We start from the raw sequence: 27,749 nt of genomic DNA, 5'->3' as shown, positions 1-27,749 counted from the left end.
TTCCCTTTTTCTTTTTCCTTGAAGTTGGCAAAACAGGAATGCCCTTTCTTTGTCAGATAACTAAAGCTCTCTGTTGTCACTGCATGATGGTGAGTTAGTGCGGAATATGTAACAAAGCAGAAAACAAAATTATCCTGCCACTTAGGGAAAGCCGCAAGAAACGCCTCCACATGATGTTTTTCTAAGTCCTATCTTTAAAAAAAAAACACAAACGTTAGTGCTTTCATATGGTATAACTACTTTTATATACTAATTATTTTATTTTGCCCTTTTCCCCCATCCTAAACATCTTCTCGTGTCATTGACATTTTTTCCCTTGTCCTATGTGGAAAAAAAAGTGAAAGTTGGTCGCTCAGTCGTGTCTGACTCTTTATGACCTCATGGACTGTAGCACACCAGGCTCCCCTGTCCATGGGATTCTCCAGGCTAGAATACTGGAGCAGGTAACCATTTCCTTCTCCAGCAGATATTCCCCACCCAGGGATCGAACCTGGGTCTCCTGCATTGTGGGCAGATTCTTTACTGTCTGAGGCACGAGGGAAGCTCTCTGTTGAGCCACATATTCCTGTGTGACTGCGTCAAGGCCCCCTGTTGTTACCTTTCGGGGGTTGTTGCCACCTAACCTGTGCCGTTATAAATAAAGCCACAACAAACCCCTTGTTCCACCGCCTTTCTTGCATCCCTGATTATTCTGTAGGCTGGATCTGAGCAAGTAGATGTTCAGATCCAGAAGAAACTCAAAATGTTTAAGATCCTTGCTTAGTTACCTTGCTATCAGCCGTGCTAGAAAAACTGGCACGTATCGGATTCATTTACTTACTCATCCAACATCTAATTAAACAGGTACTATGAAAAGGCAATTTCAACTTTCAGGGAGTAAATAAAATCCCCATCCATCCATTCCTCCTTCCTTCCCTCCCTCCCTCCACCCATCCCTCTATCCATCCATCCCTCCCTCTATCCAACCATCCTCTATCCATCCATCCCTCCCTCTATCCATCCATCCATCCCTCTATCCATCCATCCCTCCCTCTATCCATCCATCCATCCCTCTATCCATCCATCCATCCCTCTATCCACCCATCCTCTATCCATCCATCCCTCCCGCCATCCATCCATCCATCCCTCTATCCATCCATCCATCCCTCTATCCACCCATCCCTCTATCCATCCATCCCTCCCTCTATCCATCCATCCCTCCCGCCATCCATCCATCCCTCCCTCTATCCATCCATCCATCCTCTATCCATCCATCCCTCTATCCATCCATCCATCCCTCTATCCATCCATCCATTTCTCTATCCATCCATCTCTCTATCCATCCATCCATCCTCTATCCATCCATCCATCCCTCTATCCATCCATCCATCTATCCATCCATCCCTCTATCCATCCATCCATCCCTCTATCCATCCATCCCTCCCGCCATCCATCCATCCATCCCTCTATCCATCCATCCATCCTCTATCCATCCATCCATCCTCTATCCATCCATCCATCCATCCATCCTCTATCCATCCATCCATCCATCCATCCTCTATCCATCCATCCATCCATCCTCTATCCATCCATCCATCCATCCATCCTCTATCCATCCATCCATCCATCCCTCTATCCATCCATCCATTTCTCTATCCATCCATCCATCCATCCCTCCCTCCCTCCATCCATCCATCCATCCAAAAGTGATGGAGCTCTGAAACGTACGCATAGCAATGTGTCTTCTGAAGTCCACCCATCTTTATGTTACAACTCCATAGACTCTTACATATGTGTCTGCCCCCCGACCCATAGTGAGATCAAGACTAGAACATTCCCAACACCCTCCTGCCTCCCCAGTTACTACCTGACCCCAGGGGTGAGCATTCTTCCGACCCCTCCTGCAGAGCCTCCTGCTGCCTGGTTTGACACGCACACAGCTGGGATTGTACAATCTCTCCCCTTTTGTGTCTGGCTCTCTTTGCACCTGTGTCCTCTGAGGTCCGGGCATGGGAGTAGCAGGAGATGGTTCTCTGTTGTGTGCGATGCGTGTTGTTTCTGTCGAGACCGAATCCTCTCCCTTCACCTCCTCTTCCTTCCTTCTCTCTCTCCAGTCCCTCTCCCTGTTTCTGCTCTCCACTCGGATGTGGGTCCATGTCGGCCGCACGCTCAGCCCCAGCCGCAGGGAGTCTGGGGAGGCTCGCGCCCTTAGAAGACGGGAAGGGGGTCTTCCTCGTCCAGGCAGGTGAGTGTGGCGACGGGGCACAGAGCTGATGGCGGGTCCTGGTCTCATTCTGACCACACCGCCTGCTCGGTGCCTCTGTGTTAGCACTTCCATCCATCCGCGCACCCACATCCCCACCCCCGATGACCTTGCCCGAGGTCTGGCCTCCCTCTCCCCGCACTAGATTTCCCCTCCCTAGTCCCCCTGAGTGAGCCCCTCCCATCCGGGCAAAACAGCCAACTGCTCCAGGGTTGGGCGCCAGAAGCCCACGTTGGAGCCGCATTTGCTTTGGGGTAAGGGGGGAAAAAATCGGCCAAATGTTGGGAATCGGGCGTTTGAAGTTCTCACTCCAGGACGCCGAGCTGGGGGGGGGAGATCACACCTCCCTTGGCGGGGAGCCCCTTAGTCTGCCCGGCAGGCTGCTGAGCGGAACGCAACTGCTGCGCGGGCCTCCCCCGAGGCCCCCAGCCCCGCCGCCTCTCTGCTCCCCCAGAAGGAGGGCGCGTGTGGCTGCGGAGGCTCAGCTGCAGAGCCGGCACCCCACGTGGGGACCTTCTGTCTGGGGCGCGTGGGGGTCACTCCCGCCCTCTGCGGGCTGCCCCTCCCCGTCCAGGGGCTGCCCGGAGGAGAGGAGGAAGAGGACCCTGCACGCCAAGTGCCCGCTCTGAAATTCTACTTGCTCTTACTGCTAGGATGTTCCCGTCTTCCCGACATTCCGGTTGCCGTCGCAATGCAATCCCAGCCCTTCTCGCGGAATGCGGAGCCCTCTGAGACGTGGCCGGGGTCGCCTCCTCTCCAGGCTCACCTCTTGTCCTTCCTTTGGCCGCCTCTCCAGGTCTTAAAGCGACTTTCCATTCTGGAACCTGCCTCCTCTTTCCTAACTCCTATCCTGTGACTGCTTTCTGGTATTCAGCCTTCAGCGTCGGGTTTAAAGATCACCTCCTCAAGGAAGCCTTCAAGGTGTCCTCCTCACCATCCCCACAACCTCGGCCCTGATTTCGACCACAGCGCCTGTCGCACAGGGCCCCATAATGTGCTTCCTTGGCCATTCTCCTCCAGGTGTGATTGCCCAGGGCCCACCATGCTCCCTGGCACATGGTGTGTGCTCATTAAATGCTGGATGGATGAGCAAAGAGATTACCGGAGAACTTGCTTTCAGCCTTTTTTAAAGTGTCTTTAGTAAAGCAAAATTCTTTCATCTTCATGAAGTCCAATATATGGATTTATTTTTGCTTTTATAGCATTTGTTTTCATTCTTTTCGTGTCTTATTTAAGAAGGGACTTTCCTGGTGGTCCAGTGGTTAAGAATCTGCCTGCCAGTGCAGGGAACCCAGGTTCAACCCCTGGTCAGGGACGATCCCACATGCCTCAGGGCATCTGAGCCTGCGTGCCTAGAGCCTGTGCTCGGCAACGAGAAAAGCCACCACAATGAGAAGCCCATGCTCTGCAACAAAGACCCAGTACAGCCAAAAGTAAATAAACAAACATTTAAAAGATCTTTACCAAACTCAAGGTCACTATGAATTTTACCCTGTGTTTCTTTCTGGGAGTTTTCTGTTTCTTGAGCTCGTGAACTGTGTCTGTTGTATTCATCTGTGTGACTCACGTTCTCAGAAGCACAGTGCCTGGCACTCAGGTCTCCATAGCTGAGTGACTGGATGGGTGGACGGACGCCCAGTGAATGAGTAATTGACCAGAGCCTTTACTCGCTGGGTCCGTGCCCACCAAGGCGTGTGGATTAATAGGCGGGGCAAAAAAAACCCCAAAATGCCCAATGATTTGTTCTCTTAGAAGCTTAACTAAAACTTATTTCGAGCAGATTCCTCGTTTAAAGAGGATCAAAATTCTGTACTGCACAGAAAAAGCACTGCTGTAAAAGCCAATCTTTGCAAATTGGACCGGATTGAAATTTGAAAATCTCTCTTCACCAAAAGACCATAACAGAAGGAAAAGGCAAGTTGCAGAGCAGAGAGGGAGAAGACATTTGCAACCAACGAAGATTTGTATCCAGAGAAAGACAAGGACAGACAACCCAACAGAATGGAGGGAACAGCAGAGCAAGCCCTTCACCGCTGAGGCCAGACAAAAGGTGGGCACCTCACTAGCCACTCTGTGGTGTTGTTCGGTTGCTAAGTTGTGTCCTGTGGCACGCCAGCCTTCCCTGTCCTTCACTGTGTCCCTGAGTTTGAACAAATTCATGTCCATTGAGTCAGTGATGCCATCCAACCATCTCATCCTCTGTCGTCCCCTTCTCCTCCTGCCCTCAATATTTCCCAGCATCAGGGTCTTTTCCAATGAATTAGCTCTTCATATCAGGTGGCCAAAACATTGGAGCTTCAGCATCAGTCCTTACAATGAATATTCAGGGTTGACTTCCTTTAGGATTGACTGGTTTGATTTCCTTGCATTCCAACGGACTCTCAAGAATCTTCTTCACCACTACAAATTGAAAGCATCAGTTCTTAGGTGCTCAGCCTTCTTAATGGTCCAACTCTCACATCCGTACATGACTCCTGGAAAAACCATAGCTTTGACTAGAAGGACCTTTGCTAGCAAAGTGATGTCTCTGCTTTTTAATACGCTGTCTAGGTTGGTCATAGCTTTCCTCCCAGAGATCAAGCGTCTTTTAATTTCATGACCGCAGTCACTGCCCAGTGACGATCTTCCTAGTCACCAGGAGAATGTGAATGAAGGCACACCCAGATTCTACTACACACCCGCCTGAATGATGGAAGCCAATGAGACGGATCCTGTCAAGTGTTGGTGAGGATGCAGAGCACTCGGGATGCTCGTAGACTGCCGCTGGGAAAGCAGAACGGTGCAGCCACCCTGGAGAGCTATTTGGCCGCATCTATTCAAGTAAACATGCACCATCCCTGGAGACCAGATATCCTCCTCCCAGATCCACACCCCAGAGAACCATCTATATACATTTGCCAAACACTCGCCCAAGAATGTCTGTAGCGGCTCTACATGTAAAAGCCCTAAACAGAAAACTCTGCTCAGATGTCCAATTAAGGAACAGATAAATAAACCATGGTGTATTCCCAAGGTTGAGTATCATCTAGAAATAGAAATAAAAAAAGCACTTCCACATGCAGTAGTATGGCTGAAACTCACAAAATAAAATCGAGAGAAAGAAGCCAGATACAAGAGAATGCACTGTCTGATTCCGTTTCTGCAAAATTGGTAAAAGAGCAAACATAGTCTGTGGAGGAGGAAATCGGGAGAGGCTATCTTGGCTGTGCCAGGAGAGGGTGATGCCTGCAGGGGGATTTCTGGAGAAGGGCTGCGCTTTCCTGCTTGTTTGCCCAGCTGCTCATCCCAGGGTGGAAAGTCGCCCAGCTGCACTCACTCACAACTAACTCACTTCTCTGTGTACTTGTCACACATCAAAAAAAAATTTTAAAAAGTATTCCCTGCCAAGTTGGTAGAGCAGTAGTAGAGAACCTGCCTGTCAGTTCAGAAGACTCGGGTTCGATCCCTGGGTTGGGAAGATCCCTGGAGACGGGAATGGTAACCCACTCCAGTATTCTGGGCTGGAGAATCCCATGGACAGAGAAGTCTGGTGGGCTTCAGTCCACGGGGTCACAAAGAGTCGGATCCGACAGAGTGTTAAGTTGAGGACAATTTCAGCAGCTGTCCTGCTGGGTCTTGGCACGCTCTGGGTCAGGGGGAAGCTGCTACCACTTGCCACCCTCAGAGCCAGTACCAGGGAGAAAAGAAAATCTTTTTTTTTTCCCTCTTCTTATCCTTTCCTCTGCCTTGGCCTGGAGCTATTGTACATATGCAAATGATGTCAGCTATTGAGGCAAACTCGGCTATTTATAGCTGGAGTCTTGCAACACTTATCACAGCCGCTGCAGACTTCAGAAAGACGAAACACACACGCGTGAGCGCGCACACACACACATGCACACACACACACGCACGCACACACGCACACACGCTACACAGAGTATATTTTTTTCCCCAGGATATAAATTTCCCATCCCATTGCAGTCTGGGCCGTCGCATGCAACATTGATTGTCTGTTATATTACATTTATTAAGAAGTGATAACTTGTAATAATTGGATGTTAAATTAAAGAACTCTCTCCTAGTTATTGCCGTCTCAATTATAACTGTCGTTGGCTGGCAGTTATAATGATATATGAGGGTTGTATTTTACGCAGCCGACCATGACCTGGTGAGTAATATTCCCCCAGCTATGGGGGCATTCATGCACTCCTTGGCTTCTAATGCCTTGCTTGGGTGCTGATTGGAATATTAAGTTTCTGCGAGGCGGCGGCGCCGAAATCCACACAGAGAACCGCGGCTCCGCAGCTAAGAGGCCCCTCCGGCAATTTCCACCCCCTCCCCCCCCACTTCTGGCTGGTACATGTCCAACTCGTTTCTGCTTTGTTTTATGGTTATAGGAATCAGGTTTATTTGGTGAGTTATAAAGTCGTAAAACGTGGGTGAGAGCGTGTTTGTGGTTTCCTTTAAGATGAAGCCGCTGCAATTAGCTTTGGGGTCCAGATGTCAGTGGATGGAGGCAGGAGGCGGGCTGCGGTGGTGGGTGGGCAGTGGGGGCAGGGGATGGAGAGACTAGGTTTGTTTAGCAGAATAGGATGGAGAATCTGGCTGGGTTTCTGTTGGGGCTACTGGGGAGGGGCGTGGCTCTGAGGGTCCAGAGCAGAGATTTCAGCGGAGATTTGAGGGCTCTCAAGAGTTGCTGCTTATCTGGTCCCTTTGCAGGTGAGAGGGCTGGCTGCCAGACTCTGGGTTGCCTGTGTCCCCAGATCTTGGGGACCCTGTGATCAGACAGCAGCTTCAGCCTGTCACTCAAGCATCGGCCTCCTCATCGTCCACCCCGCTCCCTTCCTCAGAGCTGGCAGAAGTGGCGTCCGGCATGTCACAGGGGCCATGGGCCCCTCGGGGAGGGGCTGCTGTGACCTGAGCCCTTGAGGGCCCCCGGTGCCTCCTGCGGACCTCCGCCACGGGGGGCTGTCATTCTGCGTCTCCGTCCTGTGTCTGTCGTAACAAAATGCCGCCAACTGGGTGCCTTCAAAGAGTGGGCATCTCGTCTCACGGTTCTACGGGCTAGAAGAACAAAGTCAAGATGTCTGGCGTGCTATGCTCGCTCTGAGGTCTCCAGGGGAGGATCGTGCCTCACCTTTCCCAGTCTCTGGTGGCTTCAGGTGTTCGTGGCTGGAGGCAGCACGCCTCCGAGCTCTGTCTCCCTCTTCCCACGCTGTCTTCTGCGTGTGTGTGCTTCCAAATTTCCCCCTTTTTATAAACTTATCAGCCAGCGGATTTAAGGCCCACCTGAGCCCAGCATGACCTGTTTTTAGCTACTTATATCTGCAGAAACTCTGTCTCCAGATAAAATGCCGTTCCCAGAGGTTAGGGCTCAGCACAAGCGTGTGCAGTTCAGTTGCTCAGCTGTGCCCTGCTCCTTGCGACGGGGGCCCTCCAGGCTCCTCTGTCCACAGCATTTTCCAGGCAAGAATATTGGAGTGGGTCGCCATTATCCTAGGGGATCTCCCTGACCCAGGGATCAAACCCGCATCTCCTGCATTGCAGACATTTTTTTTTTTAAACCACTTAAGTCACTGGGGGAAGCTAGCACATCTTTATGGGTGGACACAATTTAGTCCCCAACATGCTCCATGTTATGGGTGAGAACATGAGTATCAGGTACCTGGAGGGAGTTCCCAAGGCTGGGATTTGCATGGGTTCTGCCTGAAGCATGATTCTCCGCCACCTCTTTCCCCTCTGGTCAGCCTCTAGACATCTCCGTCAAGCTCAGGGGAAGCCAGACCCTGGCAGATGGGATGCTCTGGGTCTCACTAGAAGCTGTCCCTTGCCATCTTTCTCAGATCCAAAGGGCCAGTGAATCAGTCATTGAGTCACAGAATGGATATTCAACAAATATTTACTCAGTGGCACCCCCGACAACCAATAAACCTCAAGAACCCAGCCTCCGGGTGGAGAGAAGGGAGGAGACCACGAGTGACTGGACAGACACTGAAGGTCAGAAGGGGCCGAGTGCCCTGTAGACCGTACAGCAGGGGAACCGGGTCTAGGGAGTGGTTTAATTTTGTCATCCCCTCTGAGCTGACAGCCCGGAGAGACCTGGAAAGGGTGAGGGAGTGGCCACGTTGGGGAGAAGCATTTCAGGCTGCAAGTGCAAAGGCCCTGGGGCCAACCACACCAGTGAGGCTGTGATGGGGGAACTGGACGCAGGCTTCTGCTCTGAGGGAGTCAGGATGCATTGAGGGGGCCTGGAGGGGAGGAGTAACATGATCTGATATATGTCTTAGCTTTCAGTTAAGACTATGCTAAGGCGGTAATGCAGAAAGCAGCAAGGTGTTTGGGGGCTGCCGCAATAACCCTGTCAAGAGGTGACAGTGGCCCAGGCTTGGGTAGTAGCTCTGAGGCTGCTGAGATGTGCCTGGACTCTAGTCAGATGATGAAGTTGGAACCAAGAGCACTAGCTCCATGTGGAGTGTGAGGAAAAGAGAGGCATCCAGGGTGAGGCCAAGCGTGTTTCTTGAGATGGGGACAGAGGAGGGCCGGCACCATCCTTTGCTGAAAGCAGGGCATGGTGCGGTGGAACAGGAGGGGGCGGGTCAGGTGGGCTCAAGGCTGGCTTTGATCGTGTTAAGCGTGTGTGCCGTTTAGACGTCAGAGTGGAGGTGAGCCGGGGGCCGCTGAGACAGCGAGGCTGAGGTTGAGGAGGGAGTCCAGGCGGAGAGAGGCAAGGACAACAGGATAACCCTGGAGTCAGGAGGAGACGGCACCAAGGCAGAGCTGGTGATGGAGGGGGCGTGGGCAGAGCGAATACGGAGCTGCCAGGGAAGCCACCCAGGGACCCCTCCCAAGGAGGCGGAAGTGACCTGACCCCGATCCTACTGGACGGGGTGAGACTTGGACTGGGGAATCAGTGACCGTCTGAGTGAAGGGGCGTGGAGAACCGTCTGGGATTTGTTTCTGTGGTCACTGGATAGACATAAGTCACTCACGCTGACCTTGACCGAAACTTGGAGCAGGTCATCTTAGTTCCTGAGTCCACCGGTGGGCACCTGGGGGGGCACTTGATCAATGTCCATTCTGCACACTGAATGTTATTTTCCTGACACAGCGACGGGGACCCCTCATTCATGGTATGGGACATCACAGGAGGTGCTGTCAGCACGGGACAGGGGACAGCCCAGGATCTGGATGCTGGGTATCTGGACCGCTGCGTGGACCCCACCCCACCCCCAGATCTGATCATTCTGCAAGAAGCCCAGCTTGGTTTAGGACTTCACTCTGCTGAACGCTTCCCTCCTTCAGGTCCTCAGGACAGCGCCGTGGAGTCTCAGCGTGGCCCCGCTTTACAGGTGAGAACGCTTGAACCTGAGTTGACCTGACCTCAGAGCCCGCGTGTCTTGTTTTCCCACGGCCTGGTCCGTGCACACGCTGTTCCCTCCCTCAAGGACGCCCTTCCCTCTCTCACCCTCCCGCCACCCCCTACCTCCTACTCATCTTTCCAAATTCCCCTCCGTTGTCACTTCCAGTCAGGCCCTGGTTGCAGGTCCCAGAACTCACCGCCTCTTCACTGAGGCACCTGCCAGAGTTTGTGAGGACATCACCACAGGGTCTGGGTTAGTTTACGGTGTGAACCCCAGGCCTGCACAGCTCTAAGTGCCAGGAGGCAGGAGCCACATCTGCTCTCTTTGCGGCTGTATCCCCACAACCAAGCACGACACCTGGCACATGGTAGGTGCGCAGAATATAACACATATTTTTGAAATAGAGCATTCACTGAGTGCGTCCTGACCTTTTTTTTTTTTTTTTTGACTCCTGTGTCAGTTGCTTACGCACAACTGTCTCTCCCTGCTCTTTCGGGACTTGTTGAGCATATTTTTAGGAAGGATGAAAGCAACTGAGAAAGATATCAACAAAATTCACCATTTACCCTTTGCCCTGCTCGGTCTGTGCTCAAGTCCCCTGCCTGTCCCACCCCGACCTCCATCCCCATCACCATCCATGGTCCGACGGAGCCTACTAGGACATTTTTATCTGTTTACTGTGTTGTGCTTTTCTGCAAGCATTGGTCACTAAAGGAAACATCACAGTTTTAGAGGCTTAGAGTTTCTGACTCCCATTCAGAGATCATCAGCTCAACACAAGCAGGGACTGGTACATCCTTCTTGGCGTTTCACCCTCAGAATCCAGCCTGAGGCTTGATCCAGAAGAGATGGTCCATAAACACACAAGTGAACATGGAACCAGCTCATTCTCGTACACCCATGTGCCAGGAACCAAACAAAGCCCTTGATAGACATTTTCCTCTTGAATGATCACAGCCATCCTGGCAGGGAGGGGGAGGCTCAGTTTCCCATTTTGCAGATGAGTAAACTGGAAAAGATCAGTCTTCATTCCAATCCCAAAGAAAGGCAATGCTAAAGAATGCTCAAACTACCGCACAATTGCACTCATCTCACACGCTAGTAAAGTCATGCTCAAAATTCTCCAAGCCAGGCTTCAGCAATATGTGAACCGTGAACTCCCAGATGTTCAAGCAGGTTTTAGAAAAGGCAGAGGAACCAGAGATCAAATTGCCAGCATCCTCTGAATCATGGAGAAACCAAGAGAGTTCCAGAAAAACATCTATTTCTGCTTCATTGACTATGCCAAAGCCTTTGACTGTGTGGATCACAATAAACTGTGGAACATTCTGAAAGAGATGGGAATACCAGACCACCTGACCTGCCTCTTGAGAAACCTGTATGCAGGTCAGGAAGCAACAGTCAGAACTGTACATGGAACAACAGACTGGTTCCAAATAGGAAAAGGAGTATGTCAACGTTGTATATTGTCACCCTGCTTATTTAACTTATATGCAGAGTACATCATGAGGAACGCTGGGGTGGAAGAAGCACAAGCTGGAATCAAGATTGCTGGGAGAAATATCAATAACCTCAGATATGCAGATGACACCACCCTTATGGCAGAAAGTGAAGAGGAACTAAAAAGCCTCTTGATGAAAGTGAAAGAGGAGAGTGAAAAGGTTGGCTTGAAGCTCAACATTCAGAAAACAAAGATCATGGCATCTGGTCCCATCACTTCATGGGAAATAGATGGAAAAACAGTGGAGACAGTGTCAGACTTTATTTTGGGGGGCTCCAAAATCACTGCAGATGCTGATTGCAGCCATGAAATTAAAAGACGCTTACTCCTTGGAAGGAAAGTTATGACCAACCTAGATAGTATATTAAAAAGCAGAGACATTACTTTGCCAACAAAGGTCCATCTAGTCAAGACTATGGTTTTTCCAGTAGTCATGTATGCGTGTGAGAGTTGAACTATAAAGAAAGCTGAGTGCCGAAGAACTGATGCTTTTTAACTGTGGTGTTGGAAGAAGACTCTTGAGAGTCCCTTGGACTGCGAGGAGATCCAACCAGTCCATCCTAAAGGAGATCAGTCCTGAGTGTACATTGGAAGGACTGATGCTGAAGCTGAAACTCCTGGCCACCTGATGTGAAGAGCTGACTCATTTGAAAAGATCCTGATGCTGGGAAAGATTGAAGGCGGGAGGAAAAGGGGACGACAAAGGATGAGATGGTTGGATGGCATCACCGACTCAATGGACATGAGTTTGGGTAAACTCCGAGAGTTGGTGATGGACAGGGAGGCCTGGTGTGCTGCAGTTCATGGGGTTGCAAAGAGTCAGACACAACTGAGCAACTGAACTGAACTGAAAACTGAGGTTCCCCAGGTGACGCAGTGGTAAAAAGAATCTGCTGGCCAATGCAGGAGACCCAAGAGGTGTGAGTTTGATCCCTGGGTCAGGAAGATCCCCTGGAGAAAGAAATGGCAACCCACTCCAGTATTCTTGCCTGGGAAATTCCATGGGCGGAGGAGCCTGGCTAGCTACAATCCATGGAGTCGCAAAGAGTCAGACATGACTGAGTATGTAACCCCTAGACTGAAGTTCAGAGGAAGTAGGTGCCTTATCTAGAGGTGGAATTTCCATTCCAGCTAGAATATCCCCCTCCCACGCATTCTCTGTGGTTCCTTTCAGTGACCACCCCAGGACTGGGTTTAATCACAAGTGGTTGACACACAGCCTTTTGATGGCCAAGTATCTGCTGGACAATACCTTTCCAATGGTTTACAGGAGACATCACTGCCCTGTAAGGACACTTCTGACAAATATCTGTTTTCTTTCTTGGTTTTCTATAAACAGAGCATCCATTGTCTCCCACACTCTTGTATCTTTTTTTTTTTTTTTTAAGAATTAATTGCCCTTTTTATGCTTTTGGTGTGTTTGTACTTGCGAGAACCCTGGCACCCTTAATCACAACAACAGCATTCTCGATGAAGAGAGAAAATTTGAACAGTCATTAAGCACCAGCGAATGTGGAGCCTATTAATGGGCAAACAGTAAGTCGGGGAAGAGGGAAATGTTTTTCTCTCGCAAAGTACATATGAAAAGTTCATCCAAACCAACGCGCTGCCATAAATCTGTTAATTTTGGCAAATTAGTGAGAGGTGTCAGGGGCAGCAGGAGGGAGTGAGGCTAAAGGGCTAAAGGTTGGCTGGAAGCTGCCCACCTAATTCAGAAGGAGACTCTGGGAGCCTACCGTGGCCCAGACTGCCTGCTCTCTGCAGGGGAGTCTCTGCCTCTTCAGCTGCGGTCCTACAGTCCTCTCTCTAGGTACTGGGGGGCCATGGCCCATTAAGATTGGACCCTGATGCTGGGATGAAGGGGGACAAGTCTGGGCGGGGGGCTGGGGGCCACAGCCCTGCCCCAGGGCGCTCTTTCCTTCCACGTGCGTTTCCGTCCTCTCTGGGCCCCTGACCTGGGCTGCCTCCTCCGCCCTCCCCTCCCCTCCACCCAGCCCCCATCTGGTTTTGGCCTGTTTCCTTTAGCTGGGACCACTTACTGCTCTTTCTGTTCTGGGACTGAACTGCGTTCAGAGCTGGGGGCGGGGGTGGGGGCAGGGGGTGGACTGTGGGTTACTGCCAGTGTGTGTGTGTCAGTGCGAGCACGCTCACGCTAGTCTGGGTGCTGCTATGTTGGAGAGGGGGTCAGAGGGGCTGCTGGTGTCACTCAAGGCTTTCGATAACAAAGAATGATGTTTCTTCTTCTCGGTGGAAACAAAACCCCGCCTTCCAGAGCGGACCTTTGCCCTCTGCACCGCTCTTCTCTCTCCCTGCACGGTCCTGCCTCTCCATCCTCTTCTTCCATCTCCTCCAGCAAGTTTTCCTTCTGGGTTTTTTTTTTTTTTGGGCAGCTAAAAAGAAGTTTAGAAAAAATAAAGAAATCCTAATATTTATCAATGACAATCACTAGGTATATTATAATACAATTTAACCAGTTCTCTGATTAACTCGCAGTTTAAGGTGACAATGTTGATAACCCATGACCATCATTTTGACAAATAGTCCATAATGTGGGAAAAACACATCAAATCCTGTACTTTGAGACTGGGAAAAGTTGACAGAAATATTCTATAAAAGGAATATAAAATGCTTGAATAGGTCTGCTTTTTATTGCAGTAAAACACATGTAATATAAATCTTGCAATTTTCATGATTTTTTCATTTTATTTTATTTTTAAATTTTGATTTTTTTCAATGAAGTATAGTTGACTTACAGTGTTGTGCCGATCTCTGCTGTACAGCAAAGTGATCCAGTCATACGCGTGTAGACGTTCTTTCTACCCTTTTCCGATATGGTTTATCACTGTGAACCTATACACAAAACAGAGGCGGCCTCCTGGAGGCACAGAACACACTTGCGGTTGCCAAGGGGAAGGTGCGGGGGATGGACCGGGAGTGTGTGGTTGGGAGACGCAAACTATGGCTAATATATTGAGAATGGGCAAACAGCAAGGCCCTGCTGTTCCGCTCAGGGAACTGTACATACTGTGTGCTATTACGCATGGTTCCCTTGCTGAACAGTAGCTTATGGTTTTTTCCATAAGCCATCATGGAAAAGAATGTAACAAAGGCTCTTTCCTTTCTGTGTGCTTTTTCTGGTCATCTGTCTTCCCATCTTCACACCGCTTCTCCGTTCTTTGGCCCGTTTCTCGCTCACATTTCTGCCCCTCACCGTCACCACCCTCCTCCATCCCTCCGTCTGTCTCTCTCCCCTCCCCTCCCCCTCGCCCCTCCCCAGCACACTCGTGAGCAGAGTTCGGAGCTGCCACACCACCGACATCCACGTGAGCAGGAAGACACACCGACGATTCCACGGGGTGCAGAGTGACCGCACCAAGCAAAATCACAAGTCCCCTTCTAGTGAGATCGCCCCAGGGACGGGCCTCGGGACCAGCGGTGGGTTCTTCCATGCCGGGCGCCCCCGCTTACCTCTTCCTCCTCCTGGCTGACAAATTCCTCCCACTCACCGTCTGCTCCCTCGCAGGCTGGCTGGGGTTTGCTCTCTGCTGCCTGCGGAGCCGGCTCCCAGGCCATGAGCACGAATAAGTTAATGTATTTACAGTGACCGTGTTCTTGGTTACGCTGGAGGAAGGGGCCTCTTTGGTTAACCATTCATTACGGAGGCCGCTATTTTCAATGTGTTCCTCGTGATTATTCGGCAAAGCTGCAATTTGGCACTTGTTCTGGGCTTGAAGGAATCACTTCCCCAGAGGTGACCCTCGGCGGGAGATTGCATGTCACTGCGTGAGGAATGGCCGAGGCGGCCGTGATGGGTAGGCTGTCTGCCTCCCCTGACCTCAATCGCTTTCCCCCGTACGCCTGCTGGGGTTGACACAAAGTGCTTATAATTTCCATTGGCAGGCAGTGGAATGGTAATGGGTGCTGGGCCCCCACTGGTTGGCGAGGGTGCGAGCCCAGAGGTCCTGTTGGGACTGGCCATCCTAAGAGGGACAGAGCGAGGCTGTGGTTAAATTACAAGATGCCCAGGACTTCCCTGGGCAGTGGTTAAGTGGCTAAGTCCAGTGGTTAAGACTTTTGCCTTCCAGCACAGGCCGGGTATGCGATCAATCCCAGGACAGGGAGCCAAGATACCACGTGCCTCGCGGCCAAAAAGCCAAAACATAAAACAGAAGCAATATTGTAACAAATTCAATAAACATTCTTTTTTTAAAATGGTCCACATTAAAAAAAAAAATCTTGAAAAAAATTAAAAGATGCCCTGGGAGCGGGGTGCGTGCTTAGTCGTGTCCAACTCTTTGTGACCCCATGGACTGCAGCCCACCAGGCTCCTCTGTCCATGGCATTCTCCAGGCAAGAATACTGGACTGGGTTGCCATTTCCTCCTCCAATGGATCTCCCCAATCCAGGGATCGACCCTGGGTCTCCTGCATTGTAGGTGGACTCCATGCTGTCTGAGCCACTATTCAGAGGGCTGGCTCTTGGGAGACTGTAGCAAGTGGGCCAGGCAAGGGGTGGGTCCGGGGCACCTACTACGTGTTCAGCATCTGCCGGGCTCATGCAGGTGTCCTCCCATCCAGTTGCCGGTGGCCCCGTCAGCCTCCTGCCTGGCAGGCAGGCAGAGCTGGTATGGCCTAGTGGCCACAAACCCTGGCCCTGTGCCGCCACCCCGGAGCCCTGTGGCCCTGCAGAAGCGACTTGAGCACACTTGTGTCCTAGTGTGTAAAGGAGACAGGGTGAGGGTTAGGGTGACATAGTGTGAGCTTAGTGTTTCTCTGCCAGGGTCATCTTGAGCCTCTGGGGAACCAAGATCGCAAAGTGCTTAGAACAGGGCCAGACATGGAGCAAACCCAAGGAAGCGCTACTGTGTCATCACTGCTGCTGCTGCTGTTGTCCAGGAATAAATTCAGCAGCCTCCAGGAGACTGGCACCAGAGGCAAAGTTCTCAGGAGTTTGGAACCAGGGAAAAAAACTGGCTCATGGACTTCCCTGGCGGTCCAGTGGTTAAGAGTCCACCTGCCAAGGCAGAGGACTCGGGTTCAATCCCTGGTCTGGGAAGGTTCCATATACCACGGGTAACTAATCCTGTGAGCCTCAACTACTGATCCCACGTGCCCCAAAGCTCATACCCCACAATAAGGGAAGCCATTGCCCTGAGAAACCCCCACACCGCAGCTAGAGTAGCCCCTGCTCGCCTCAACTAGAGAAAAGTCCATGCAGCAACAGAGACCCAGCACAGACAGAAATAAATGAATAACGTTATTTCTCTTTTTTTAAAAAAAAAATCCTGCTCATTCACGTTCTAATTCACTTGCCAGGGGCCCTGGGCCTTCTGAGATTTCTGTCCCTCCCTTCCTTCCCCTCTTTCTACTCTGCCCTTCTTTCTTCCTCTCTATTAACCGTTAGAGGCTTCCCTGGTAGCTCAGGTGGTAAAGAATCCGCCTGCAATGCAGGAGACCTGGGTTCGATCCCTGGGTTGGGAAGATCCCCTAAAGAAGGAAGTGGCAACCACTCCAGTATTCTTGCCTGGAGAATCTCATGGACAGAGGAGCCTGGAGGGCTGCATTCCACAGGGTCACAAAGGGTCGGACATGACTGAGCAACTAACACACACACACTTTAACCATTAATGTTCCTTTTGAATCATGAAACACTGGGCACCTGGCCGTGTGAAGGACACCAGAGAACAGCAGCCGGGGATGTCCACTGTCACCCTTGGCAAGTGTGTGAGAGAGCAGGTGCTCATGGCCCACCAGACTCTGAGTGATCTTGCGGCCAGACATCCCCTGGAGTAGATCACTCCCCTCCCTGGGCCAGAGTTTCTGTCTAAGAACATGCCAGTCCAGCTGCCCAAATACTGGGTCTTCCTGGCCTCAATCCTGTCTCTACCCAGTGATGGCAGAGTCACCGTGAGCCAGTCACCTGCTCCCTGACCCCAGACCTCAGGGTTTCCATTGGCCGAAACTGCCTCACAGGGATTGTGAGGTTTAAGGAGGAAAGGAATGCTCTCTGGGACACAGAGGGGGAACATGCTTAGCATTTCCAGGTCTGGAAGGTCAGGCTGCATCCTGATGTCCACTCAGATCATAATGTGCTGTCTTGTCTCACCTGTCCACTCTGAGACACCTCCCAACCATGTGCATAAAAAGAGCAACTCTTCTCAGAAACCCAGACCTGACCACATTGCTCTCCTCCCTGCACACTTAGTTTGAATTTCCCCAGAAGCCAACATGGAGGATTCAACAGCAGGTAGTGTTTTGGGAAAACGACCCCAAGGTGTTCACATTGGACAATGAGCAGCTGAGGCAGGTCAAAAGGGTATGTCACAGAGCCAGTTACCACAGAGGGCGGCTGGAGCTTGGTCCTGCAGAGAAAGTCTAGAAAACACCATAACACACAAGCTTCAGCATCATCTCACCGAAGGGGTGAGGGAGCTTGGGTATTAACGCACCATCTCCCAAGAATGAGGGCTGTTCTGTGTTTGGGTTGATGAACTAACTCCTGAGCACTTGTAACCTATGCCATGGATCACTGGAACAACCCCTCGGACCCAAAGATGCCTGCAGCAGCTGGCACACTGAATTGATAAGGTCCGAGGGATGCAGGAAGTTCCAAGAGAGATGCTCTGCTGGATCCCCTCTGTGCATGCAACCTTCCCTAATTCTCCAGGCTGTGTTAATGTCTCTTCTCATGCTGTTATGTGCCCCTGCCGCCGATGTCACGCTTCCTACCACTGTGTTTAACTGTCTGTTTATTTGTTCACTTGCCCCCATCCTGTGTTCCAGCTGTGAGCTCCGCGAGATAGGGCTGTGTCTCGTTCAACTCTGAATTCCCAGAATAAATGTTCAACCTTAAAAAAAATAATAATAAATGAGTCAGTGGAGATGGGAGCAGGCAGGGGCCCTCAGGAGAAAGCTGATTGTGTGAGAGAAGAGCCACACAAGGAGAGATGCCAAAACCCTTGTAGGTAGCAGACGTTGCCAGCTGCCAACACGAGGACACTTTTCTCTGGATTCGCCCCAGTTCTGACCATCAACATCCCCACACCCAGCCCCGTTTCAGGAACAGGAGAAGGGGAGCTGCACCCTTATTAAAACCAAGGCCTTTGCTCACTGTGAATGGGAACAGATGAATCTGAGATCATCTTTGGCAAGAAATGCTGGGAAGCCGAATGCTCCTTTTTGGATCTCGACGGCAGAATCTCAGCACAGCTTCTGGCTTAATGTCCATCCTGTGGACACCTGCAATAATTGTGAAAACTTTGAGATCATCCACTGGGCTGTGACGCTCAGAGGTGGTCCTGGGTTGCTGGGTGTGAGGCAATGAGGGGTGGCCCTTGCCCAGCACTCTGCTGAGGGGAGTGTTTATGTTTACAGTACGTTGGCCAAGATGCCCAGGAGATGGGAGGTGATCACTTCCTGTTTCAACACTTCCTGTGGAGCAGGAAGTGGAGGGAAAGGTACAGGAAGTGAAGAGAGATGTACAGGGAAGACATTTTTTTCACAGCAGGCATGGCTTGTGGATTCAGAAAGTTCTTAATATCTTCCATCCTGAGATGTTAAGAAAGCAGGACATGTTGTCCCGTACCAGGTCTTAGTTGAAACACCTTCTCAGCTCCCAGTGTTGCAGGGGCTTTGGGGGCAAAAGAAGGAAAAAGACGGGCATGGAGGCAAAGTCAGGGAGTTCAAGGAACTGCCAGACCCTTCAGAGGCAGGTGTTTCACAACAACCTGCCATACCTCCTAGCAAAGTTCCCTTCCCACCGCGGTCAGAAGCCGGTAGCATGACTCCTTCACTCTTAGCAAATCCAACACACGGCTACCCAAGTTATTCCCTTCAGTAAAATGAATCCCCTATGGCAATCATGGAACAAGCAAAGCAATCTGGTTTTAAAATGGATTTTATTTTCGAGTAACTTTCAAAAGTAAGCTTTGTGATTTAGCTAACAAAGACTTAACAAGACTTGTATTCCAGACATTGTTCTAAGTGCTCTGCCAATTTTCATTAATTCTTGCAACAACAGAATGAGGTCGATAGTGTTTTTATTCCCATTCGACAGAACAAGAAACTGAGGTGTGCAGAAAAGAGGCAACTTGCTCAAGGCAACCAGCTAGTAGTTCTACAAACCTGATGCAAACCCAGGCTGCTTGGGACAGTGCCCATAATCTTGACTCATGCATTTTTCTGAATCTATAAGGGATGAAGGAAACTGACAGGTCCCTGGCCAGGTTGGAAGAACCACACTGCTATTTGTCACCGAAGGACCTTTCAACAAGAATGGTCTGCTCTGGGTCAGTAAGAAAACGCACAGGCGTGCTAAGTCACTTCTGACTCTTTGCGACCCTAGGGACTGTAGCCCATCAGGCTCCTCTGTCCATGGGATTCTCCAGGCAAGAATACTGGAGTGGGCTTCCATGTGCTCCTCCAGAGGATCTTCCTGACCCAGGATCGAACTCACGTCTCTATGTCTCCTGCATTGGCAGTTGGGTTCTTTATCACGAGCACCCCTGGGAAGCCCCAGTAAGAAAACGCACACATGAATTTCTTAGCAGTGATGCCAGCCGCTCACAGGGGATGCGTGCAGGCAGAGAGCAGAGGGAAACAGGCTGTTCTTTGAAAGCTCAGGTCAAACCCTTCCCTAACTTTGACAATCTTTACCTCTGCCTCTGTTATCTGGGAAATTTCACATGGAGACTGAAAGCTCCTCGAATGCAAAACTCCACATCTGCCTTATCACTGGATGCCCAACACCTGGCCCAGTGTTGGGCTCCTAGGAAGGACAATGAGCGCGGCGGAGCCATGAGCGACTGGCAGAATGAGCGCGCGAGTGAATCAGAGGATTGTTGGCCAAGAGGCCCGTGTGTGTAGATACACATTCCCTCCTCCGGCAGGGCCCGCTCGGCGGCTCCCAGACTCGTTGCGACACGTGACTCGCTTGGAACGCGACAGACCGCTCCAGAAGCGTGTGCCGAGGTCAGTCACAGCTGAGGCAGGTCTTCACGGGAGGAGGGCCCAGGAATCTGCATTTCTAACAAGGTCCCAGGTGGCGCTGCTGCCGCTGGCGTGGGCCTCACCCTGAGAGCCGCTGGTCCGGCAGCCCTGCTCACTGGTTCTCCATTGTGGCTGCGCAGTGGAACCACCTGCAGCAGTTAAAGACCAAACAAAACCCTGATTCCCGGATCCTTTCCGGAGATTCTGACATAACTGATCAGGGGTTTGGCTAGGATTCGTCTGCATTAGGCATTTTTTAAAAAATATATTTATAGCACTTTTATTCATAATCCCCCCAAACTTGCAAGTAACCAAGATAACACAAAATTGTAAATCAACTATACTCCAACAACAAAAAAACATTTAAAAGAGGAAGCAACCAAGATTCTGTCCGTAGTTGAAGAGATAACTAAACTGTGGTACATCCACACAGTAGAGTATTATTCGGTACTAAACAAAAACAAGCTATCAAGCCATGAAGAAAATATGAAAAAAAAAAAAACCCTTAGATGTATACTTATATGTGAAAGAAGCCAATATGAAAAGGCTATATACCATATGATTCCAACTGTTTAACATTCTGGAAAAGTGAAAAGGCTTAAGGAGACAATAAAAAGACCGGTGGTTGCCATGGATTAAAAGAGAAGGAGTAATAAGCAGGAACAGTATGGACGATTTTTAGGGCAGTGAAAATAATGGATGAGATGATAAGAATGGGTAGATCTTTATAAACTTTTCCAAATCCGTAGACTGTACAAATATCAAGAGTGAATCTTAATTTGAACTATGGACTTGGGGTGATAATTGGGTACCACTGTAGGCTTATCGATTGTAAAAAGTATTCTATTCTGAGGGGGGATGTTGCTAGTGAGAAAAGTCACGCATGTGTGGGGGCAGAGAGTATTATGGGAACCCTCCATGTTTCATTAAATTTCAGCATCGGGCATCTTGCTTTTTAAAAGCTCTCTCTGCATCATCTGAAGGTGTGGCACAATAGGGAAACTTTTTCTTGTGGCTTCATGGGTAGGTTGAAGGGCTCAAGTGTGGCTTAGCTCCACCCTGAGGGCCTCCACCTCTGTGTGCCATGGGTGCCCCCAAATCCAACCCCAGCCCCGAGAGCTGATGTTTCCTTCCTGATGCTGTGTGTCCTCGTTCAGCCCTGGCCCGTCTCGTTCACTGCGACGTCTATTAAGAGCAGATGCTAAACCATTTCCAACAGGCCTTGAAGCTAATGCGCTGCCGAATGGATTCGGAAGGGCCTATTTCTTTGCCCGCCGAGAAAGAGAGTGAATTAATGCTCGATGAAAACCTCCCGAGGACCAGAATCAGGGCTGGCGGGGTAAGGGGGGAGTCTGGTGGCTAAATCAACAGTTATAAACTCTCCCAGTCATTTTTCATTATTTGGTACATTGGAAAGATATTTTCCTTTTCAAATGCAGTTGGAAATCCGTTTGGTCAAAAGTCGGTTGGAAACCTCATCACCATTGCCCGTGAAAACTCGCAGCCTCTGTCAGGGGATGGAAGAAAAATGGCCCAGGTCCCCAGCAGAAGTCGAGGTTACAGGGCCACGAAGGGGCGTTATGAGGCTGCTTTGGGCAAAGCCTGTGTGATTTTTTAAAGATGTTGCCCGGGGGTCCAGATTTCTATATGGACCTGCACAGATGGTGGTTTAAGCTAGGGATTCAGAAGGCAAAGCCACACGTCTCCTCTGGTTTCGAGAAGAGATCTAATCCAGGATCTGACTGCTCACGCTCCATCCTCATGGGGACCTTTTCTGAGCTGAGGTGTGAGCAGAGCCTCTGCTAAAGCATGCATCCCGAGGAGCAAATAGAAACCTAGGTGGGGTCCCATTCTCCTTGCACAGCTGCAGGGGTAGTGTTTGAATGGGTGGTCCTTCCTGACTGATGCCCACCGTCAGAGGGAAATCTCTGAACAAGGAAACAGATACCAGTTTGAGCCATGGCTCTGCCCGCTCTGGGCTGCGTGACCTCAGATAAGTCACTGCACGTCTCTGAGCCCCATTTCTCTTTTTCGTGAAAAGGAGAGGGTCAGGGCTACGGCTAGGTGTTCCAGGGAAGGTAGGTTTGCACACACCTGGCACTTGTGCTAGACAGCAAAGGATCATGGGAACCTGAACCTGGGTTCAGGTTCAGTTTCAGGAAAAGGAGGAGGGACAAGGAGGGGGAGGAGAAGGGAGATTGACTTGCAGAGAGAGAAGCAGCAATGTTGGCTCTGTGAGACCTGGGATGCTCCAGGGGACAGAGATCTGAGTCATCCAAAGGCTGGGTTCAGTGGAGGTCCCAAAGGTGCTGCCTTCCCTGTGAGCTGGGCTGGGTCAGCTTCCCCACTGAGCAGAGATGCTCGGTGCCAGGGTTCCTGTGGGTGGAGAGACGGGAGACCCCCTCAGAGTCCAGGGCCATTGGGCACAGCCGACTTATAGTAGACGGTCACTGCGTCGAGTTCCGGACTAGCGGGGTCAGAAACAGGGGTTGCTTCCTATCATGGTATACACAGTCCTCACAGGACATCTGGAAACAGGAAACCCTGCCCCGGGGTCCGTGACAATGCAAGGCCCTTATGCAGCCAGCAACCTGAACAGCGGTACTTGGCACCCTTGCCTCTTGTGTCCTTTTATTTATTCCTTCTGGGCAGTGAATGAAACTGCCTCCCGGGTCGTCCCTTTGCTTCCATTGCATCCCCCTCCAACCCTTTCCCCGTATCAATTTGCTCAGGCTGTCCCCCCTCTGAATTAAATGTTCCATTACCGTTGAGAAGAAGACCCAGCTACACTCCAAGGTTGGATATCTGTTGAACAAACAGCTACAGCAAACTGAGCAGATCAAGTTCCTGCCCTCGGGGAGCTTGACCCAATGTTAGAGGTTGGGCTTATGATGTGGCTCTGACTCTAGGCTCTTCTTCAGCCCACATTTCAGCCAATGCCAAATCTCAGGAAACTGTACCTCCATTCTCCCAGTACCCAGGCCCGAATCTTGGCCTCATCACTGACTCCCACTTGTCTAGTGGAGGAGCCTCCCTGCCTCTTCCAGCTTCTAGTGGCCCCGGGTCACCTTGGCTCGTGACCACGTCCCTCCAGCCTCTGTCTCCTTTCTGTGCTCTGTGTGTCTCCTCTCCTTCTAATAAGGGCACCAGTCAAGGGCTCACGGCTCACTCTAATCTAGTACGAACCCTGAGTCCTTGACTGGTGTGCTTATCTAATCTACTATAGCGGATTTCACTGGTGGTTCAGACGGTAAAGAATCTGCCTGCAATGAAGGAGACCTGGGTTCAATCCCTGGGTCAGGAAGATGGCCTGGTAAGGGCATGGTGACCCACTCCAGTACTCTTGCCTGGAGAATCCCAGGGACTGAGGAGCCTGGTGGGCTAGTCCACGGGGTCGCAGAGGGTCTCATGCACTTTCACTTTCTAAGCAAGTGTGACCTCATATTTATGATTACCCTAGTTTTGAATAAGGTCACATTCTATAATTCCAGGCAGACGTGGCTTTTGCTGGGATTCAACCAATAATAAATAGTAGGGGTACATTCTAAGGGCAAGTCATTCAGTTCTGGATTATAGTTGCTGATGCCCTAATATTTATAATCACCAAGAAGTCAAGGGAAGAGAAAGTGTTAGTTGTGTCCAGCTCTTTGCGACCTCATGGACTGTAGTCCCACCAGGCTCCTCTGTCCATGGGATTCTCTAGGCAAGAATACTGGAGTGGATAGCCACTACCTTCCCCAGGGGATCTTCCCAACCCAAGGGATTGAACCCACATCTCCTGCATGGAAGGTAGATTGTCTACCATCTAAGCCACCAGGGAAGCCCATAATGACCATAATTATGTGTATAAAGCACCTGCCAGATGCCAGGCACTGTTTTAAGCATTTACACTTACCCCAGTTAACCTTTAAAATATGTAATGGCTCCATTAGCTGACACATTCATCCCATTTTACAGATAAGAAGACCGAGGAATACACAATGATTTGCCCAAGGTCCCCCAGATCCTAAGGGTTTCCCAGCTGCAGTCAGCACTGACCACAAGCCCTGACATGCATGCAAAGGCCAAGTCTTTCTCTCTTGAGGCTGGTGGGGGGCAGGCAGGGCTGTCACTCGTCCCATGGCCCACAGGAGCCAGGAACTGCCTTGATGGAGGGAACGAGACTCAAGGACCTGGGTGCAGAGCCATGGGGGGTGGGGTGGGGTGGGGGGGACACCGTCACCTGGTGGGCTTGCTGCACACGCCAGGCCGTCCTCCCCGGCACGTTCCTCCCGTCGCCGCTGCCTTGGCCAGGCGTAGGCAGCCCGCAAGTAAACAGTGTCTGAAACCTATTCTCATTAGGCTAATTTACGAATAAATTACCATATTCAATGGCCTTATTTTTACTGCTCGTTAACAGGCCCATGATAGGATGATAATTACGGGATTTTAAGTGCCTAATGGCAGCTGGGGCGTCAAAAGCAGTTTTTACGAATCTGTTTATGGCAGCGAAGGTGACAGGAGGGGAGGGACATTGAAATGTTGAAATCACACTTTGGGAAAAAAAGCTTTAATTGTTGAGTATTTATTAGAGAGGAGGGAAGGCTGTAATTTAAAAAATGAAACTCTGAAAAACAAAGGAAATTAATTAGTCTTCTCCCCACCCCCACCCCTCAACCAGCGCCCTGACCTTCAGAGAACGGGCCAGGGGTGGGGTGAATTTGGGCTGAGTCCTCCTCCCCTCGTGGCTTTTGCAGCCCCTGCAGAGAAGGACTCCCCAAGGCCCTGGGGCGTCCTGGGAAGTCTTGACCCTCTCTGCCTGGGCTGGAGGCCCCAGTGAAGATCGAGGGAGGGATGCAGGAGAACAAGGAAGGGCAGTAAGGGGGATGAGGGCTTGGCATCCCTTACACAGCGACAGTGTTAGCCACTCATTCACCCTTTCCTCTTGATCACCACCGTCACCAAGCCTCCTCTGTTCCAGTTCCCCTGCTAAACTTCCCATCTGTTATTTCACCCAGCGCTTGCGAGAATGTTAAGAGCTGATAGTTATTCTTAACATCCATTGAGGGCACCCCGTATGCTTTCTGCCTAATAACTCCCTTACATGTCGCAATAGATAACCCCACGGGGTTGGCGCTCTCGACAACCCCCACTTTATAAAGGAAGAAACTGAGGCGCAGAGAGGGGAAGCCCTCGGGCAAAGTGGCACAGCCAAGGCTGAGCTCCGCGATCAGGTCTTGCATCAACTCCCCCTCATCGCGTCTGAGTCCCACGGTGTGAGGGGTTTCAGGCCCTCGTGTAACAGAGGAGGGGATGCAAGGAAGTTCGGAGAGGGGCCGCCTGCCAGGGGCCACAGAGTTGCAAGGCAGGTCTCTGAGTCCGAACTGGCAGCTGACCCACTCTGACATGGGACTCCTGAGAACGGAGCTTGGCGGGTGCAAGGCTGCCCCGGACATGAAGCCTGGGTCCAGGAGGAGCTGTTTAGAGGCCACTTCCCCCGCTCCGTGGGTGCTTCTGGTGGCTTCCTCCCTCTCTTGCCTGCACCCACCCCGACCCCCAACCTCCTCCTGACCAGCCCTGGCTCCTCAGCCCCTTGCCACCGGCCGAGCCATCTCGCCTCCCCCGGTTTTAGTATGCAGGCCTCGGAAAACAAACACGCAGCAGCCTGACAGTGGGAATAAATATCGCCGCGATGTTGATTAGCATTTGATCCCAGCTGGGGCTCTGGAAGCTAAAGTACTGGAATGTCTTGGCAGTTTTTTAATGCTGAATAATTTGATTAGATCAGTGACTGAGCCTGCTGCTCCTGGTGAGATAAACCCTCCCCCCATTGCAGGGGAGGGAACACACCCCCGCCCCCCACCCCGCTTCACTGGGCCCCTTCCACCCTCTGCTTCCTGCAGCCTCTCTCCCCGTCTTTCTCTCGTCTCTCTCCATCCCCCACTTCCCCCACCTCCTGATCTCGCCCCCTCTTCCTTCATCTCTCTAACTCTCCATCCCCCCGCCGACCCCCACCCCGCCCCCTCCTTTCATGAAGCCTTAAATACATCATTTAATCAACTCCACAATTTCAATTTCGCACCGTTGTCAGCTCGGATGTCTGATGAGGTGCTGAAGACCCCACAGATTGCGGGCAGGGGTGACAGGGCCACTGGGTCTCCTCCACCCACCCCCACCAATTGCCACCACCCCCTCCTCAAAGAGCTCTCAGACTCCGCCCCACCCCCGCCCACCCCCTCCCCAGCCAGCCCAGGAGCCTTTCCAGAAGCTTCTGTTTCCTACATGGCAACTGTCAGTCAGTCGCGTAAGCTGTTTCTCTTGTCACCCATGTGAAATTACCAGACTGGCCTCGTTATCCGCTTCCCCCAAATTTGGAGGCAATGTTTCTGTTTCTCTCCATTTAAAACAAAAATAACAGGTAGAGGAGCAGTGGGGGAAGGGAGATGACAGCCGGGGACGACCCAAGCAAGACAGATTATCTGGGTTTTTTCGACAGAGACCTGTATAGGCAGAGTCCTTTGCTGACCTGACCCTGATACACAGCCTGTCTTTCCTCAACACTGTTTTTTTCCAGCCCCACGTGACTTTGAAACATGTGTCCTCCCACCATCCCTATCGCCTTCATCTCCACTGCACCATCCGAGAAGCAGCAGCTGCTGTAACAAAAAGGTAACGGAAGCAAATGGACAGGAAGGAATGGGGAAGGCCAAGTTCTCTGCAGATTCAGGGACAGGCACTTCTCCCAGGTTCCCCGTGCGGTGTTGCCTGAGCCCCACAAGCCACCAGGAACGGGTGTGTGTTTTCACCAGCGCCATTGCAAAGCCATCTGACCTCCTCCTGCATCCACTGCTGTCATCTCATCACCGGAGGGTCTGGCCCCAGCTTTATTTATTTTTCTCAGATGGATCCAGAAATGGCTGGGGGGAGGCACTTCCCAATAATTGAGGGCTGGCTTTGTCAGGAAAAGCCGCACTTGGGGCTCAAAGTGTCCTCAGGCTGCTGTGGGTGGAATGAAGCTGAACTGACGTGTGTGTGTGTGTGTGTGTGAAAGAGAGAGAGATGGAAACATGAGTCAGAAGGAGCATTGAAATGAATCCAGGGGTAGGTTTTCTTACTGCTGTGTGACCTTAAGCAAATTGACAGCCTCTCTGAGCCTAAATATCCTCCTTTGCAAAACAGGGACAGTGAGAAAACCTGCTCCAGCCTCCTCGCGGGACTGCATGACTCCAGTCCTTAGGAGCAAACTGAGATGAATTTGGGGACCCCCTTCACACCCCATCCCACCCTTCTGAACTTGCGGTCTTGGCCATTTACTGACCCACGTGAGGACCCGTGCCCACCTTCCTGCTGCATGAGCTTAGTCCTGCCTATTCATCTCTCCAGGCCTCAGTTTTCCCATTGGCAAGGGCTGTAAAATGGGAATATTCATGCCTACTTGCCAGGTAACAGGTGAGGCCTGAATCAAACATGCCTGATTCTTCTGGCTCCTTGCCCCGCCCCCCAACCCTCATTTCCTCCTCCAATTTTTCCCTACAAGCATTCAAACGGTTCTTTGGGCTTGCCTTTGCTAATGGAGCTTTTCAATTAGCTTTCCTGTTAGAAGATAAACGAGGGTTCACAGCTGCAAGTTGAAGGGTGGTGTCCTTGAAGCTGGCTTCATTGCGACATGTGTCCGTGTTCCTGGTGCCCCGGACACA

Source organism: Moschus berezovskii, chromosome 19 (assembly GCF_049115385.1).
Source record: "Moschus berezovskii isolate FMDL1 chromosome 19, NW_MosBer_1.0, whole genome shotgun sequence".
Taxonomy (NCBI): Eukaryota; Metazoa; Chordata; class Mammalia; order Artiodactyla; family Moschidae; genus Moschus; species Moschus berezovskii.
This window is presented reverse-complemented; position numbering follows the sequence as displayed.